Raw genomic sequence first — 20,721 nt, 5'->3', positions numbered from 1 at the left:
TTTGCAGTGTCTTTGTGTCCGTTTGTGATAAGTGGTTAAAAAAAGTTTCTCTGATGTTCTGGTGAAGAGACAAGTTGTTAAAAGCTTTATTTTTTAAATAAATGGGTTTATTCTGCATTATTTACATCACAGTATAATTGACATTAACAAATGTATCTTAAGCTGTATAAGTGTTGATTTCTACATGTGATTAATATTGACTAAGTAGACTGTTTTTGACTTATTTTATTGGTATAGAGGAGGAAATATATTGGAAAAGACCCCCACATAGAATACTTTTCACCAGCCATCACTGGGTTTGACTTGCTTATGTCTCGTTGTTGTTGAGTGTCGCACATTGTGCAGTTAACAGTTACTTATTCCTTGTGTTTTAGTTTTAAACCTTCACATTAAAGCTCTTAAAACACCTTCAGGTTTCATCAGTTGTAAAAATGACAACAGTGAGACGTGTTAAAAGCAAGACTCTTTCCTTCCTCTTCTATTGATCCAGACGTGTTTCACTGACACTGAATTCATACACGACTTGTGAGGAGTTTATTGTAACAGCGGTTGCGAGTCCTTTAAATTATAGTTCCGATCCATACTTTGGGGGGAGCCGGCCTCGCCATCACCCTCGCGGGACAAAGAGCATATTTATCAGAATTGCCTGCAATTTCCTCCTCAATTTGAAGCCCCTAAGAGCCGGATTGATTTTCTTTTTCCAAAACATCAATGTGGCTGACGCTCACCTGCCTCACGCCGTGGCATTTGCTCGGAGTGGCTCACGGATCCGGATCACTCGAAGAAACAGCACGACGGCGTGTTGGCAGCGTTGCGGAGACGTGCTGATCCGACTCCGGCCCACCACCCACCACCCACCTGCACCTCGCATCACTTTGTGCAGCTGTAATTACAACACGTCTCCTGTTTCTTTGTGCTGGGAGGGGAAATAAAATGGGCGCCGCCTTGCAAATACTGACGGCGCTCCTCAATGACTGCTAATGAGCCAATGCTCTAGATTCTCCTGGAAGGAATACAAACCACCCCAAGATTTACATCCAGCTTTAGATCATGTCAATATTTCCACCATTTAATTGCATGTTGTTAATAACAGGCCTGTACTAATGGTAATTTTAAACAGAATTTAATGACACAAAGGGGACACTTTGCTTTGTTTTGGTACATGGATATGCAACAACTGTACTGAAAACCTCATGAAATATGAGGTTTTACACAAGACAGAGCTTTTGTTAGAACGGACCATGTTATCGTTGGTGTCTTTATATGGTTTAAGGGGACAAAGAAACGGAAAATTACACTTTTGGTTGGTTCCAAACTACCATCTGGATCCACAAATCATTGGAAGATTCAAACCCCTCTCTCCTAGAATGCTAGTTCCACCTTTTGTCTTTAGACTTTAGACTTTCTTTTATTGTCATTTCACAGAAAACACAGCAGTGAGCGCATTGCTGTTAAAGATTTTCAAATGCAAAAAAATGGTATTAAAACAAAGGTGTAATTGCAAATACTTTTTGGGAAATAATGTTGGGTGAAAAACCCCGCAGGTTATTGCTCTCAAAGTGATTTTGTAGTTTGTCATAATATCTTGTCCTTTCTGTCACTTTTATACGGATCGTAGCCTATTGCACTACATTATCTCTATGATAATTACATGGATTATTAAAATCAGTTGCTATTATAGATAAGGATTGAGTGATGTTGTCCTGAAGAATTAAAACCAGACAAGTTCCAACCTTTCATATGAAGAAAAACAATTATTAATGGGTTTTATTCAAGAATTTTTAAAATTTCTCTGTGATCAGACCTTTAGTGAAGTCTGACACCATTATCCAATGAAACCCATACAATCCCCATCTGTGTGTAAAAAAATGTTGACATTCAACCATCTATAGTTAGAAAATATGGTGATTAATAATGACCTAAATTAGTGCAAATTCAACAGTTGATACCTTTTAGATTCATGTTAAAGTGAAACAGAAAATTCCATTTCATGAAACATCACATTTTATTGAAGTAATGATCACCTCAATTTCACCTCGGTTTTAATTTAATTCTGGTAAAGCACATGTCTTTAAAGTGTCAGCGTTCACTTCTCTGTGAGGTGAAATGCAATATCCTGCAACTATTACTTCCCCTCATTCAAATGGCTAAACTGTAGAAAACATAATGGGTAGAAAATAGAAAAACAATGTTCCACATAAAGAGCACATTCTCTTTGACGTTTCTTGATAAGATTAAATGATTTTATTTCCTTTCTTTTATCCAAATTGAGCAGTAATCTTTCAACAAACGTATATATGTGGCCAAGATACGCAGTTAACTTGTCTTCAGTAAGATCAAGCTGCCCGTGCTGTTCACCCACTTAAACCAGTTTCTCTGTACTTAAAATAATTCTATATACTACATAATAAATCTTCACTCGCCACACGACACAACTGAATGTTACACTTTTTTACCAGAACCATGCATTATCTGCGAGTGCAGCCGTGGAACGCAGCTCAAGGCGAAGCACGTATTGTGATTTTTATTATACCTCCATAAAATAGTAATGAGTGTCAGCAGAAACAACAGAGATGTGTCTATTCTACTCTGACGGGAAAGGGGAAAAAATAGGCGTTGAAGTCGGTAAAGGTTATATTCGGCGGTGTGTCCACAGCTCAGAGGCCCGGCTCGGTGGAAGGTTGCCATCAATTGGCGAGCGCTCCACTCATCTTTCCTGACACTGAAAGCTGATAGCGGGGCTTGAAATGATGGTCAGTCGCTGCCTTTCAACTGCCAGAAGCCGCATAATGAATTGATCTATGAAAGATGCGCCGTCGCCTGCCAATATTACGGGGGGTAATGAATTGATTTGCGAGCGAGCGGCCCTCGCAGGGGTGCTGAGATATCCACTTTCACGGCAGGATTATGAAGCATGAACTCGCTAAGACGAGCGAGAGGAACCGGGAGAGATTATTTTCTATTGTTATAGCGATAACCACGGCGGTGCTTTGTTCCGTTATCCTCACTTCAAAACCTGTAACTAAGCTTGTATCAATTAAATATTTTGGCTACTTCTCCATTAATTACGTCGGAATCTACTACTTGTTGTCATAGAGCGAGCTTGTACTAAGATGGGTCCTTCCATTATGTCCCACCGATGGAGATCGAGTTTCAAACCTCGAGCGACCAGAGCGACCCTTAAAAAAAGAGAGACACTGTAAAGACACATGGGGTCTGTTTGCCTTTACCCTCCAAATGAAAGGCGTTATCTGGAGTCGGGTACAAAGAAGAGTCATGTCCGTGGCTTGAATTGCAAACTCACGTAACAATGTCCGAGTTTGTTTTTTATTGAAATGGGATCACGTCACAGTACCTCCTTTACAACCCCCCCCCCCCACGTTTTGAATTGAAGGGTCCCAAGGGTGGTGTGTGGCTGTCGTTCTGGGCCACTGAGGATTGAGCAAGACGAAGATGGCACCTCCATTTCAGTTACCGACTATTTACTAGTGGAAAGAAAGCAAAGAAAAACACCGGAAAGAAGGGATTGTTAGTATTGAACCCTGTGGCTAAACATAACTCACGACACAACCAACTGCATGAAACCGTTTAAGGCAGAATAACCTGTTTTGTGTCACTTTGTTGTTATTTTGACAATTTGTTCATGTAAAATATTCATAGTTTTTGTTTTACACTTGCATTGTTGTCATGCAGTTAGAAAAATGTCACCAATACTGGTTGAACAATGCGACGCCGAAGCAATGTGTGAGCAAGATGGCTGCCAGCGTGAAACAAAGATGCCAGAGTTGGAGCTGGGTTTGTTTTTTTTTACATGTTTTCCAGAAAACGACTTCAGTTGATATTTTTTGGGGGAATCATCTCATCCGCTGTAAAAAAAGCCAAAAAAAGGACAGTATTTGGGTTTTAAAACAAGGTTTGGCAAATTATTATCTGCTCACTGATGACAGTGTTCAGAGGATATACTTTCAGGCTGATAGTGATACGTTTATATCAAGATACTATTGAATACAATATATTTCTATACATTGAAAACTGCAATTTTCTTAATGATTTTAAGGTGACACTGGACTGATCCACCCTCTTTTGGTTAATTGAACTGAAATCCAAAATATGTCTCGACATCAGATTTAAAAACTACTGGAGCCGACTGTATCCTCTCGTCCTCAGTCATCGCCTGGATCCATTGTTGATTTTCATGCAGAGGACGTAATGACCTCTGTCATTAAGTTTAATTCCGACACTAAAATGAAGAAAATGCAGCAAATATTTGCAATGTAAAATAAAAATACACTTATTTTATTTTACACACACTTTATTGAATATAAATGAATCAAAATATTAACTCATTCTTTCATTGCCTACCGCTTTATCCCTGGGTAGGGGTCGCGGGGAGACTGGAGCCTATCCCAGTATCATAGGGCGAGAGGCAGGGGATACCCTGGACAGGACAGGGCAGACACAAAAATATATATGATGTATATGATTAAAAAACAAACAAATAAACAATATTAATAGTAGAATTGATGTTGAAAAATAATATACACCTTATATACTGTATATATCAGTGTTTCGATACATATCATACCCATAAGCCCTTTTACCTTGTTAACACTTAATATAAATTCTGTTATTAATAAAATATCCTATGTGGAAAAATCTACCAAAAACAACAAAATATTGTAAAGATGACGTTATTCCTTTGGCTCCTTCTGTAGTCATTGTTTAAAGAACTTGAAGAGCCTCCCTCTGTATTTACAGTATTATTTATGTACCAGTCTTGACAGCTTTGACCGAACAATCCACACGTTCAGCAGGAGAATTGACTTGGCTCAGTCCCGGAGCCCTTAAGAACCCCCGGTCAAAACTACTCAAATCATAACCTCGTACGTTCTTCGACTCAACAACTGCTTGGGTGCAGAGAAGCACTGGCAGCCTCCTGGATCATGAAGTGCCTGTGGAAGTGCAGTTGTGATGTGTTTGCCAGAAGATCTGAACCGTTCCTTCACAGATGGTCTTCCCAGCACAATTCAAGCGCTCACCAAATTCGACATTCGAAGCCCTTGAGCACAAGGGAATCCACTTTTTTTTTTTTTTATCCAAACACATCCACGTTCAATCTAGTTTGCCGTCGTAGGGATGTGTTAGAAAAAAAGACAAAGAAAACAAATGTGTTTTTAAGAGGAGATTGATTAGGCTGCTGTTGACTTTCTAGTGGGTGCGACGGGGCGACCGTTGTAATCAAGATTCCTGCACTCGCACCGACTGCAATTACATTAAAGTGGAGAGGCTCGGGTAATTCTGCAGGCAAACAAGGTGCTGGATGAGGAAGAGCTGCGAGGAGAGCACAAGTATGTGCAGCACTACCATGATTGCATGGAGGACAGAAGGGGTGGAGGCTCCAAATGATTCTCCCCCCAAAATACACTCTCTCCGAATCCCATTTATCCACGTCTCTCAGAGAGGGTTTTGCGGTGGAAACGGGCTTCGTGGAGTCAGATCCACGCGGCTGCCTTTATTTCCCTGGTGCCGCCGTCTTTAATAGCGTCTAATTGACTAACGGAGCACGTGAGGAACATCCACGTCGATGACTGGACGACGAGTCCTCTGAGCCGGAGCTCGACCGCAAAGCGAAAAACAAGTCCCACCCTGCAGGCTTCTGTTCCGACATAGATCCTCCTCTGCAGCGATCACGATGGGATTACAATTAAAACAGAGACTGGAGTCTTGTCAACGCTACTGGGCATTTGAACCAGAATGAACAACAATTGCGTAAATACTCTCTAGCTCTGTTGTTCTGAACGATGGCAGTTCATTTCTCTCAAGTTCTTCCACCTCAGTCCAGCAAAGACACTCCGTTTTCATCTAATGAAGATCATGAGACCAACATTGGCACTTAAAGTCTCAGGTCCTCAGCATTGTGGTGTTTTGGTTGGAAAAACTCACAGTGTCTCTTTCCAGCTGACACTTTTATCCTCAAACCGTGGCAGACTAAGTAAGTAAGTAAGTAATATTTGTATAGCGCTTTTCCAGACCAGGGTCACAAAGCGCTTAAACAATCAAAACAATGCTCAATATAATAGATGCTTAAAAGGTCAAGATAACACCGAGACAAACACAGGAGTCTCAGAGAATCAAGGAAAAGCCTGAACAAGTTATATTAGAAAAAAAAGGTTTTATTTTCAAAACAAATTTAAGGAGAAAGTATGATTAAGTGGTCGTGACTGCATTAGGTTTGTCAAAGGATTGAATTTAAAAAAAAGTATAGATACTAAAATGTTGTATCTGGATTCAGTTCTCATTTCCAAAAGTATTGATATCATCTGAAAAGTCATCATTAATGCTTTTTAGAGTTTTTTATTATATATATATTTAACGTGTGATTCTGTTAATTGTGATATTTTCTTACAGAGGTTTTTTTTGCATTTCATTAAAACCAAATAAACAATTCTTTAAAAAAAAAGGTGACATTACACGTCGTAGAAATCTTCTCGAATTTTTTTCCTCTTTGGTAAATTTCCACTCCAAGCTTTTTTCTTACAGGACAAATAAATAAATCCAAAAGAACACTTGCTAACAAGTGATAAATAATAATGTTCTTGATAAAAGAAATGTCGACACATTGTCAAGTTTTGATCAAGGGTTGGTACTGAATTTTGGCACTGAAGTACAAAGTATGTTTAGATACACCGTACTACTAAAGCATTTTGGTCGGTGACACAAACAAACCAAAGTGTGCGACACAACCCTAAAAATATAACAATGCATACGACCATTTTAAAATACTTGTTAGGTTATTTTAAAAGAATATACCAAGAGTCTACCAGCCAAACCTTTTCATTCCAGGCCCTATCAATTGTTACTTCTTGTGTAATTGAATGTCAAAAACCTATAAAAAATCTATAAATAACACAGCAAGGTGACTCTTCTATGACCACAAAAAAATCAAAGTCGGCATATACCATTGTGTCTGCACTCGGCTTTCAAGAGTTTCAACACCTTACATCATCCTTGTGACGTTGTGAGAGACCACCTTTCTTTTATCAACTAGTGTCACCTAAGGCTGGTTAAACAGGAGACCGTGAGCTACTTTGATCAAACTGAGTTTGACTCTCAAGGTTCCAGAATGTTAAATTGTTCATAATTAGTTGTATTATCGGATCATGATCGGCTCCCACCTACTTTTGACGTGCCATGCAGCGAGAATTCTGAGCCGCTCTAGTAGAAGAACTCACATTTTCCCCGATCCTTAAATCTCTTCACTGGCTGAGGTCTGTGGATCAGAATCTACTGATGGTTCCTGAACACGGTTCAGGACCAGAGGAGAGAAATCCTTCCAGACTGTTGCTCCTAAGCTTTGGAACGATCTCTGTGTTTGATGATCTACTGACTCCTTCAAGAAACATCTTAAGACACTTTTATTTGTTCAGACTTTTCCTTGATTCTCTGAGACTCCTGTGTTTATCTCTGTTGTTGTTGTATAAATTGTTGAAGCGCTTTGTGACCCTGGTCTAGAAAAGCGCTCTACAAATATCACTTACTTACTTATTAATTGTAAATGTGCTGAACTCTAACACCATTAATTTTTTTCCCTTCATGCTCAAAAATATGCATAATCTCTGAGTCGAAATGACGTTTTTTCATTTCTGTCAAAATTATTTTTTCTCCGATTAAAAGATGCTTCTGGTCCACTGAGCCCTCAAGTCAGGCCAAAGGAATTCAAACGAGAGCCGGAACAGATGCTCATTAATGCAACATTCGTGTTGGTAAACGGCATCAGAGAAAACATGTCTTCATTTCAGGATCAAAGCCGTTTCAGTTCCATCACTGATGCATGTGCTTCTGACCCGCCATGGCTTGTGTGATAATGTACGCAGCGACAGGCGTTTCCTGTTCGGGTCTCAGTCCTGGATCTATGTCCGGGTGGTTCTACTGGGACATTCCAAACTCTTTATTCTCTTTTTCTTCCTGCGATGAATCGTCAGCGTTGCCTTCTGCGCTCGTCCACGCTCGACCGTCTGCGGCTGCTGGAGTTTCCGTGAGAGGAAGTGAAACACGTATCGCGCACGAATCTACCGCCTGCACTTCTTCATCCGCCTTTTCGCAGATCATCCATCATACGTGGATGTGCTAATGTGACCTGTGATCCCGGAGAATCTCCCTGAACCAAAGACCGTGGCCTCGTAAGCCGGTAAACGTTTTCCAAATGTTGTGTTCGGGGAGCATATGCCAGAGGGAGATTCAGCCGCCTGTCACCATCCTTATTATCCCACACAATGTTCCCATTCGCATTCCAGCATCTGATTTCATACTTTTCATGCTCTCGAGTGTTCCCCGGGATCTGGCTTCTGCCCGCGACACCCCTGAAGATGACTTGCTACGTTCACGTGGGGTATTAAGAGCTTGATGGACTCACGATATTAATCTTCAGGATCTGTTTCCACGAAAACGTTTTTTTTTGCTTAGGCTAAGTGGTTTTTGAGATTTTTTCCAATGGGTATGATGTAGAAAGAGGAGCCGCACTATTTCAACGTTATTACTGGTATAACCTATTTCAGGTGGAGTTTTAAAACCCATTTAATCAGTGACTGATCCATCGAAATCCAGTTTATTAAGCTCTCGGTCCCAGGCATCGAAGGTCTTTGCTCCCGGGATGTTGGTCACATGATGGATCACCAGACCAAGCATGACCTTAAAAAAAATATTTAAAACTCACACGTGTGAGAGCAGGAAGACGAGAGGGGTTTTTGGAAAGGATTGAGAAACGTATGTTCTTTTCCTAAAGACCTCTTGCTCGGGACACAAGAGCCCGACCGTTCAAGACTCTTCAATATCAAGAGCCTTGAAGTGATTGACGTTTCTTTCCTTTCTTTTTTTTTTGTTCACCAGTGACAAGGCCACAGCTATGTGAGAGAACCCCACGCGGTTTCTCGTAAAAGCTTTCTGTTGTCTGGGAAGGAGAAAAAAAAAAAAGAAAGCTTGATGGATCAAACATATGGGTTTCAGAATCAAACAAAGTCTCAGTGTTAAAGACGGATATTCCCCTGGAGATCATGTGACCTTGTTTTCGGATGACATATTAGAAATTGGTTCACATTGAGCGGAAATTGTGGTGTTGAGGGCCGATGACCTACATTAGAGCTATTCCAAAATTAAGAGTTGAGAGGAGAAAGAGAGCGGCTTGACTGGCTTTGGCGCAACATTTCGTACATGTCTTGTTGTGGAAGAGCAGAAAAAACTGGTATTAAGTAAGTATGATTTATTATTATTTGTAAAGCCAACGTAACAAAGCACTTTAACAATCAAAAACAATACACAGTTAAAATCCAAGCTTTTAAAGGTCAAGAAAACATGGAAAAAACGCAGCAGACACAATAAAATATAGAAAAATAAAAGTGTCTTAAGATGTTTCTTGAAGGAGTCAGTAGATCATCAAACACAGAGATCGTTCCAAAGCTTAGGAGCAACAGTCTGGAAGGATTTCTCTCCTCTGGTCCTGAACCGTGTTCAGGAACCATCAGAAAATTCACATCCACAGACCTCAGAGCCCGAGCTGGGGTGTAAGTCTGGATCAGATCACTGAGAAGGTATGACCAGGAATAGATCTGAAAGTAAGAACCAGAATTTTAAAGTTGATCCTGAAACAAACTGGCAGCCAGTGAAGAGTTTTAAGGATCGGAGAAATGTGAGTTCTTCTACTAGAGCAGCTCAGAATTCTCGCTGCAGAGTTTTGTATGAACTGCTGGCGAGACAGATCCTTCTTGTTTAGACATGAAAACAAACTGTTACAATAGTCCAAACAAGAAGGTACAAGCGCATGGATTACAAGATCCAGATCATGTTGTGACATCATTTTCCAAAGTTTAAGAGATTTTACTCAGTTGAAGGAAACAGTTTGTGGTCAGTGTTTTTTCAGTGTTGCACTAGAGACAATAAAATTGCAATAAGATACAGTATTTTATGTTCCATAGCTCGTCTGCTTTCATCGCTCTCACGTACGATTGAATTGTTTGACATTTAAATGCATCGGAAAGAAGAAACAAAGTTACGTAACCACGTAGAGTGCAAGGACCGTCGTTCTTACTCTACACACTTAAGCAGTCACAAGGCTTTTCATCCTGCGAGGGGAAGACACTGGAGGACTATAATGGATTCTAAATTAAGTAACATCCACTACCAACAAAAAGCTCCGTATCTCGCTAATCCTCGAATGATTAAATATTCAACAGAGGAACAGGCATGAAGGGGGAAAAAATAATGGCATAAACATGTCTTGAGATGCACATGAAGATGAAAGAATCGCAGAGTTTGTATGTGATTAAAACGATGATCTTCGCACAAATGGGTCAAAACCTCAACCGTTCTGTCATCACTTTGAACAACAATATGTTCTTCTACCACATCAGTGCTCCACATTCATCTTCCCACCGCTTGAACGTCCAGATGTTTCATCCATTGCACAGACACCAAGCCCTCTCTCCACACTAGTTCAATTATTGAAGAACATTTCGGATGTTTCCTCACAAACTACAGACCATGTTTTACTGTAGGTAGCTGACGTTTTTTTGACCCAGTTTCTTTAAGCATTAGAGTTTTAATCGAATCTATTGATGCTTGAGGAAATTATTCTCCAAAACCAAACTGACTTGAGATTTTGAAAATAATAGTGAATTTCCCCCCTAGTGTTTGAATAAAGTAACTGATAATTCTCAGTTTTGCTGATTTCAGTTTGTACATTTGTTTAAACCACAACAGATACAATTCTTGTTGTGTAAGTTTTTAAGTCTTCCTTAACTTAAAAAAAAGTCCCTCAGTGTTTTTAAATTGTTAAAAATAATAGAGTTTCAATGAGTCATGACTGTTTAAAATTAACCCATAATTACAAAAATTATGAATATTAACATGTTGGTAATTTCAGGTTTATAAAGGTTCAGGATTGTATCCTCTCGTCCTCAGATATCGTCAGGATCTCGCAGGGTTTTATTGTTCCTTCAGCTGTGGAGGACGTGTTGACAGATGCCATCTAGTGGTCAGGAGTTTAATTGCAACAGAAATGAACAAATGTTGTGAATATTTGCATGTTAATTGTAAATGAAAAGAAAATTATTTGGATTCATACAAACTTAATTGAAGATGATTAAACCTTTAATAACATCTATGATATCTTAAGATCTATGATTACAATTAAATACCATTAAAATTCAACACTATTTTTGGGGGAAATGAAATAAAATAAAAATTAATTTGATACAGTGCTGTCGACATAATATAAAAATATATCAACATGTATATATCGGTTTAATTATTTTCTCACACCCCTAATGAATATATCTAACCATGTCGTAAATGAACCTGAAAAATAAATGAAAAGAAAGTTGAAAAGGAAAAAAAATAATCTTTAACGTGAGCTTGTTCTTATCAAGGAGATGCTGAAGCCTGCTTAGATCATGTTATAACATATTGTTCTATGGAGTGCATGGAAGAACTTATCAGGACCATGTGACATGGCGAGTATGGATTTTCTCTAATTATAACCCGATGTCTATGAAAGCCTGTTTCTCTCTGTCAATCACAGAACCAGTCATTAACTTTCTAATGGGCTTAAAGCACCGAAGCTCAACGTAACGACTGAATCGCTTTTGTTTATGAAATTAATTAGAACCAATAAATAGAAGACATTTCTCCTATTTTCTAGGTTCAAGTGTCGTTTCATGGTCTTTACACTTAAATTGGAAAATCCCACAAAAAGGCTGAGCTTAATTAACCAGCGGCTCCAGCGGACTAAGTGAGTAACGGAATAATAAACAGATGATTTCCCCGGACCCCAGCGCAGGGTCTCGGCTTTCCCTCCACAAAAGCCCCTCGGTGGTGATTGTGTCCACGCGGGTGTTATCTAACCCACACCAGTGTCCGCCGCAGCGTAAACAACGGAATCAAGTCGTTTATATTGAAATATATTGATCTTTTTCAACTGGTGTCGTATGTTTATGAATCTCTCAGCTCGTCTTCCCTCCTGTCGCCATGAAACCAAGTCGATGGGAAGTGAATTCCCGTCGTCGCCTGATTCGCTGCGTTTTAAATTTCAATTTGTCCTTCCGTGGCCACCGTCGCCGGCTCTCGTCTAGTCGTACTCAATTAGGTCGGTAATTGCGCAGAATGAACGACGAGGATCGCACTCGATGTTCCTCGGGAAAACAATCTCGGCTTCGTTGGCCTGGTTTAATTGTCCAAGTCTTGTCGAAGCGTCGGGGGTGGGCTCGATTTTTTTACTTTGCTGCAGGGGACAGCGTGGCTTTGTAAATGGACTACTTACAGAATTTTCTGGATGTTAAAACTTTTACTCCCCCTTGGGCTTCTGCTAAGCAAATAAATTACTCAGTATAATGAGCTGCTCCGGTCTCCTGTGGAATTCCCAAGCTTTCGGCTAAAAGGTACGCGTCGACTGTTCATTCTTGTTTCTGTTGCTACGGAAATGGGTTCATGGAGAGGATACGCTTCTTTTCTACGACGCACACACTTGCAGTCAGGCTTATCCATATCAGGCGTATCCTAATTAAAAACATTGTTGCAATTTCCAGTAAATTCAAACCATGTTTTTCAAGCTCCTTGTTTATCTCCGACCCCCAGTTGTGTAACTGTTCGTGTCATACGGAGGTCGTATGTTTGGATTAATCATTTAAAAAATAGAAAATAACTTTTCGTGTTCATTACATGATTTTAATCTAATTTCTTTCTTGGATTCTGTTCCAGGAAAGTAGTTAAAAGTGAAACATGTGGTGGATATAATCTGTGATGTCGTCAACACTAATAGTGAGCAACAATTAACAACATTTTTCTTTCTTTCATGGTTATTTGTTAGGGGTGTGAGACTAAAAATAGACACGATATATATTTCTACGTATGTGTGTACAATAAAATAATTCATTTTTTATTTTACTATTGACTTACAAAGAATCACGGCACTCATTCATTCTTGTGTTGCAAATAAACTTTCACCTGCCAAATTGCAGCAGTCCTTAAATTAATTATGAAATCCTTGGGCGATGACTGAGGACGAGAGGATACAGTTACTTCCAGCATCTTTTGAAGCGGATGTTTGGACATATTTTGGCTTTCAGGTCTATTAATCGAACCAAAGATAGGATGGATGGAAAGATAAACGTTATTTAAAGAGAGTGGTACGATGAAAAAGACAGCAGAAAATTCTGACCCGCACTAGTAGAAGAACTCACATTTCTCCGATCCTTAAAACTCTTCACTGGCTTCCAGTTCCTTTCAGGATCAACTTTAAAATTCTGGTTCTTACTTTCAGATCTATTCATGGTCAGACAAAAAAACAGTCACCTAAAATCTTTCCAAAAATAATGCAAGTGGGCCAAAATGTATTGTATCGTATTATGAGGTATGAGAGTACCACTTATAACTTTGTGTCTCCTTACAACTGCCCAAATGACCTGAAATACCGCAAATCTCCCGAATGTAATACATATAGTTAAATATAAGAATTTTCATAGGGTTCTGTACCCTGATTTGATCAAATTGCCCTCCACGCTAAAGCCTTCTCTGAGAGGTCAATATTCTACATGGAAGTTTTCAAGACATTTTGACTTGTGTGTGTGTGTGTATATATATATATATACATGTATATATTATTTTCATCTGAACTAAAGATCCCAACAAAGAAGCTTCTGCTTTCACTCTGACTATTGTGAGTTTTCAATGATCAAGCAGAATAAAATCCTATGGTCTCTGGAAAGAGAGACGATGCTTCATGAAGCTTCGTCAACTGATGACGAGTTGTTGCCTTAAAAGTAACAATGCAAATTCACAGTATCTTGTATTGATATGAAAAGATCTTCTTACATCTAAGAAGGGTTTAGGGGCCAAGAAAGATAAATCCAGACAAGACAGTCTGGGCTTCTTTTATTGTTGTCTGTTGAAGTAATACATCTCGAACATCCTCATGGAAACAGTCATAAAGCGAGATGCACTCACGAGATGTAACAATCCTCCACAATCTGCTGTAGAATCGGTTGCCCTACATAGATCGAGAAATCAGATCACGGGTGTGAAAGTGGGACCGATAAGGGAAGCGTCTCAATATCATCACCGAGCAGTGACATTTTACAGTCGTCTTCAGGGATATTGTTGTTGAGGCCTCCCTCTGAGTCCGTCCCTCAAGAGACCGAGGAACCATTTGAAGAACGAGGTCTTCAGGCAAACACTTGACGGATCGTTTCCCATCCTACCCGTGCAAAGTGGTCCTCGCGTGCCTTATGACCCATTTCACAAATCGCTTGAACCTGCCACTCCTGTGTTTTCTGAGGGAGTAGACACAACATACCCTGGTTTCTGTAGACAATTATACATTTATGAAGGTCTGAGGGCAACTATGTCTATCTGCTGCGAGTGAAGGAGCTTCAGTTTGTATCTCATAGATTCAGGAGTTTCTGCTTTTTGTGTCTAAAGTTTATTTTTTTATTTGACGTCTAAACTCTTTGACTATGATTCCACAAGATTGACACTCAGTTTTTATAATTTACACCACATTTATGCCTTCAGACAATTCTCTTGTCTCCATGATTTGTAACCCGACATTTTTAACTGTGGAACCTGTGTGTATAACCTAGAAAAACCGTCTGATGTCTCGTCAACCATATCGATCACGAGTGGTTCCAGTTTAGCTGTAGAAACATCTCAAGAAGGATCAATAGAAACCAGAAGCAGCTTCAATTAATGAGTATTTTTCTTTCTCCTTGATTTGTTCTAAATGTACAGTATGTGGTGATTAATCAGTTAGAGTTTTACAAATTGGTAAAAATATATGAGTTAACTTTCATTTGTAGTAGTATTTGGGTGTCATCAAATAAAAGTTGACTCGGACTGGATATCAAACTTCGGTTCTTTTGTAGCACCGACTGAAATGCTTCGGTAGAACCGAGTATCGAAACGTGCCTCATCTTTCGATGTCAAGTCAAATGTGGATTTTTCTAAAGAAAAAAAACCTTTTTATTATTAAAAAAAAGTTATTTGTAGGGCTGCACGATATTGGCACGTGCAAAACATGCGATAATCTCTATATATTTTTTGTATAAATCAAGCATTTCTTAAATGTGCACTTTGACCAATCAGTGTCACGTTCTGTAAAGTTGTCAATTTGTACTTCTATGTCTCGTGGTCGTTTACGTCTCCGTCTGTCTGTGAACTGTGCAGCCCAGCTTGCTAGGCTCGGTTGCTAAGTACGTGTGCTTTTTTTTTTTTTTTTAAGGCTAAAGAAAAAGATATCGCATTAATATCGATATCACAATTCAAGAAACCAATATAGAATATCGCATATATTTTCGGTGTCGTGCAGCTGTAGTTATCAGATTCATTTCATTTTTTATGTGATTTTTTTGGATCTCATTGTATCTGAAAAACTATCTTTCAGTATCAGTTCTGGTAACGAAAAATGTCGCAAGAGTTGACTGTATGGGTGGCTCTGGTCCGGTTCCCGCTTTGTTTATCTATAGCAAATTAAGCTTTAGTTTCAACTGTGCTTTTACTGGATTATCTGTCATTTAATGCATTTCCTTTGGTGGTGAGATCCAAGATTTTGACGACCATTAGTACACACAATACTACTGTTCCATTGATTCAGATTGTAGATTATTATCTGTCGGTCGGGGCAGCTCGGAGAACCATGTCTCTTTTCGTTCACTTAGCTTTACTCAAGGGATCGGCACAATCAAGTCTTTGTGAGCCGGACTTGTCCGTCATCTCCCAGGTTCTGTCAGACTAATCGAGCCTGTCCAGCCGGAACCTGTAACATCACCGATAAGATGCCGTTTGACTCCCTTAAAGGGGCGTCCCTAGTAGAGCGCACACCAGACTGTGGCGAAACCCTCTGGAATGTGGACGTGGATGTCGGGTGTAATCCCACATAAGAAGACCAAACAGATACTAAGTGTAATGAGGGATTGGGCAGATCCGCCGCAATCGTGCGAGACCCACTTCACCAGGGAAGTCGGTATCAAAGTCTGTTGATGCAGACTTAGCCAAGATCCCCTGTCCAAATCCTCATCCCGGCCTGCGAGTGGGTCTTCTCGTTCTTCAATCATGTGACTGTGTCTTCAGTTAAAGGACTTGGCAGACGTCCACCACTCAAAGTTCTTGGACGGATGCCTCGCTCTCATTCTTCCCTGTTTAGTCAACACCCAACCCAGCATTTCGTAGGGTTTTCCGCTGCCAAACCTGGTGAGATGTTTTTGCACATTAGTAAGCCTGTTAATCTGTTAAATAAAGAGATTATAAAAAAAAACCTTAAATACAGTAAAAATCCGCCCAAATTGACTGTTAATTTACAGACGTCTGAAGAACCCGGTGCTTCATTTGACATCGAGTCTATGCACCCAACCTTTCGTCTGGTTCCGTTAAAGATGAGGCTTTAAAACTGAGTGCAACTGACGTGACCCCACTAGCCTCCCAGGGATAATCCCGCCGCCTCCAGGAACCCAAGACTAATCTGCCAGTCTCCCTTTTGCCGGCCTTCACTCATTCCAAGCTGCTCCAACTTCTGTAACAGCTTGTCTTGAGGGATGTAAACAACCTGCTTTTCAGCAAATGTAGCTTCTTTTTTTTCTTTTTTTTCACCTCCGTAACAGTTTGTATGTGAGCCGTCCTGGACGGAACCTCCTGAAGGAGTCTCCGGGCTTCAAGCGATGGCAAATTAGTCAAGGAACTCGGGACCCCTCGGGGGTCTGCATGTTTACAGTTTTAATGAGAGGATGATGCAGTACACTTGAAAGTGAGAAAAGCTCGGGGAACTGAACACCTTGAAGACGTCCCCGTTTAAATTCCTACCCCTCATTAAAGTAAACCCTCTTTTGGTTGTTATGAAACCAAAGCATAGATTTGTTTTGGTTTAACAATGTTGATTTAAAGTTCACTCTTATCTTCGACTTATTTCTAGCGTCAGCGCCGCATTAGCTTCTCTCTAGTTTCACACAGGCTTGTGTGAGTAAATCCAACACATTACATAAGAAAAGCTTCAAATTAATTCTCTCGCAATGACTTGAGTGCTTACACTGTTAATGAAATCGCTCAGATTTGGTTAGTTTTATGAGGGCCTAAACTCTCTTTTGGGTTTTTGTGATGTCAAATGATTGATTTTAGTAGTAATCTGAAGTTTCTACTGGATCCAGGAAGATTTATTTTGGATATTTCTGACTAATAAACTCAAAAATGGAACAGAAAACTGCAAACACAGCAAACAATTGAACCACTAAAACAAATCAACTTTCATATGACTGTAGTTAGTGAGTAAGTAAGTAATGGTTACTTTAAAGCACCTTTCTAGACCAGGGTCACAAGGAGCTTCAACAATCAAAGGCAATACACATTTAAAAATACCTAATAATTTCACAAATGTCACAAGAATGTCTTCAGATGTTTCTTGAAGGAGTCAGTAGATCATCAAACACAGAGACAGTCTGGAAGGATTTCTCTCCTCTGGTCCTGAACCGTGTTCAGGAACTATCAGTAGATTCTGATCCACAGACATCAGAGCCCGAGCTGGGGTGTAAGTCTGGATCAGATCACCGATGGAAGGTCTGACCATGAATAGATCTGAAAGTAAGAACCAGAATTTAAAAATTGATCCTGAAAGAAACTGGCAGCCATTGTAGAGTTTTAAAGATTGGAGAAATGTGAGTTCTTCTACTAGAGCGGCTCAGAATTCTCGCTCGAGTTTTGTATCGACTGCAGGCGATAGTTACTAAATACCATAAAGTATTATACCATATAGTTACTAGATGTTTTATTTTTTAATTCGACATTGATGATTGACAGATATTTGACAGAAGACGGAACATTTCTCAAATCATGAATTGTTGTTGTTTTTTTGAGTGGATACTATATTTCATGAAGTCATTTATAATTAAATTTCAACTAATGTGTTGATTAAAGTGTCTTAAATGGATGTTGGACTCTATTGTATCATATGTGTGTGTTCAATATTGACATTACAAAATCATCTTAAGCCCCGCCCACTAAAAGCACTTTTGTTTTTCTGGAGATTAAGTCTTGTTTACCATAACCACGCCCACTCTGCTGAGATTAGTCAAACATGGAGGTTTTTCACCGCGTGTCATCGGTCCTGGAAGTTTCCACCTTCAAGGGAGTTGTTGTTTAAACAAAGCGGGGCGTGATTACATCTGGCTGGAGGAGTGAAGCCATTATAACGTCATAATGGACTCTCGTAACCTCTCATTCGCCCAGATTTCAGAGCAACTTTATAAAGTAATAAGTTGAAAACATGGTCATGATGAGGAACTTACTGCATCTTGGAGAGGAAGATTCAACATTTACTACATGTGAGTCGGAAGAGTTGTGTTTTCAGTTAAGTTACCCTTTAATTCCATAAACTCAATGAAAGCAATTTAATTTTAACATTGTTGTTAAATTATTATAAACATAACGTTTACTAAAATGACTCCAGAGAGTTTTTGGATTCTTTTTAAACCAAGTGTTTCAAATTGTTCTAAATCTCCGTTATAAATTAACTTTAGGAATAAAATAAACTCAATCTTTGATCATGAATATCCTTTTGGGAATTGTTGAGTGATTTAAATTGTGAAGAATGTCCCATTACAGTGTGTTTCAGTGTTTCCACCGAGGCGTGGAGAAGACAATAACCACAGAACTAACCAAAATGTTCGACATGTCAAAAATCTGTTTAACCGTCCAACTGCTAGTTGGGAGCGGTCGCTGTGGATATTCCTTTCTGAGCCGCAGTGAAATGAATAACGTGCATAGATCAGAAATCAACTCGACGGACTGAAAAGACTGAAGTGGTTCCAACAAGTGCTGAAATCTTAGACTCGTCTCTTTTTTTTTTAACCAAAAAACAGCCTTTTCACTTTCCCTCAAATCCACTAGAATCAAACGGTAAATCAACAAGAAAGATGAATCCACCGTCGATAAACTCTGTTAATGCGAGAGTTGTCGGCAGCGACTGTTCTCGAACCCGGTTCGCTAGAAATGCGATGTGCGAGCGTTTCGAGCTGCGCCAGACGCCGAGTCTCTTGAGGTGGGATCCGGGACGAGGTGGGCCGTGTTAAGATTTTGTTAATGTGACATTTATGATTTATAATTGCAGTCTTATAACTTATCCCGTCTAACCCAGAACGACAGGCAAATCTCGGCAGGGACGCGCCGCGAGCGTGGGTTACAGATATAAAAGCCCCATCTATCAAGTCGCGAGCCAGGAACGCCGTCAAGCTCGGTTCCAGAACCGTCCCGAGGAGGGAAACTCTAGCCTCTGACAACACCGTGGTCAAATTATTAGCCGGAGAAAGCAGAACACGCAATTAAAACTGTCAGTTCGCATTAGGTGATTTATCCAGGTTTTCGACGGCTGGATAACGTCACGAGGGTTTAGCTCGTACGTCTGACAAGAAAAAGAAACAGAAGAACAGTGAAAATAAACAAGTGTAACCGTGTGTACTACGTGGAATCCCAGCGGTCGGGCTCTAGATTACACGTCTCTGGGGATGTTTACCAGCAAGTCTTTGGGCCGTCGTCAGTTTGAAGGGTGTGAGGAGACTTTTAGATGGTTTACCGTTTAATTTGTTCATTGTTTTATGACTAATTCACCAACATCAACAAACCACATCGATCATTTTGTGTCTCACACATGTCACAGTGTTTTGTTCCGATGAACCGACCCGGTCTCGATACCTGGTGGTGGAAAAGAAGGACAGACACAGGATATGCAAAAGTCAGAGACACGACTTACATGACCATGGGCTCGTGCAGAGATCTATCGGATCTGTAGGGATCTATCGCAGAGATGTCTTCGAGTGCCAAGCGCAAAGTTCTAAAGAAATGCAGCTCTTTGATAGTATGAATATTCAGGTAAACGTCTCCAATCATTTCAGCATGTATGATTGGTCAGATACTCTAAACACTTGTCTTCTAAGATGGCCGCCTCACGTGGTGGTTGTGGAAAGTTTAATGTCTTCTAGAGAGAATCTGTTTGAATCAGTTGACTTACGCAGATGTCTGTCCTTGTCCTTGACTAGCTGGCATTATCGAGAGATTGTTTTGTCTTTCTCGTGAGAGTGTAGTTTTGACCTGATCTGACGAATAGCTGAGCACATGGATTCTAAAGAGAGGCAACGATTACTAAATATGAATTAAATATGAAAGATTATCAGTTAATCAAGTGATTGTTTGAAATGTGTGTTAAATCTAGATTATCGATTACAGTAAAGTTGTCATATCCTTAAACAGGTTTGTCACAGTTAAGGCTGAGTATCGATTGAAAAATTTGTGTACTGGTACTGATAACTACACCTTTACTTCGAAAGTTTTGAACAAACTTTTTTGATATCACAACATACATTTAAACAAAGGGAAAATGACATTACAAATGGTACGACACTTAAGTTAAATTGTTCCGCTTTGGTAAACACCAAGCTGTTCTTTCAGGGAAAAGAGCAAAAATGTTAGCGCAAAAAACAACTTGCTAACTAGTGTCTAATGAATCTGATGTTCACTGCCTTTGTTACTTTTTAGTTTTTCTTATGAGAAAACTACACATTATCAAGTGTTTATCACATCGTGTGTACCAAACTTGGCAAAGTATGTTTCCACACTTATTTAGCATTTTGGTCAGTGCCAAAAATTTGTTTTTAAACGATTATAAACATAAGGTTTACCCAAATGACTAAAAATAGTATC

General features: G+C 39.7%; 1 protein-coding gene across 4 annotated transcripts in view; it reads left to right on the top strand.

Moving 5' to 3' along the window:
• ephb2b (eph receptor B2b) overlaps positions 1–20,721 on the top strand; it is a 174,342-nt gene that overhangs the window by 69,701 nt on the left and 83,920 nt on the right. The window lies entirely within an intron of this gene.

Source organism: Callionymus lyra, chromosome 10, assembly GCF_982586985.1.
Source record: "Callionymus lyra chromosome 10, fCalLyr1.hap1.1, whole genome shotgun sequence".
NCBI classification, from domain to species: Eukaryota; Metazoa; Chordata; class Actinopteri; order Syngnathiformes; family Callionymidae; genus Callionymus; species Callionymus lyra.
Note: the sequence above shows the minus strand (reverse complement) of the source record. Positions and strands in the feature narration are given on the sequence as shown.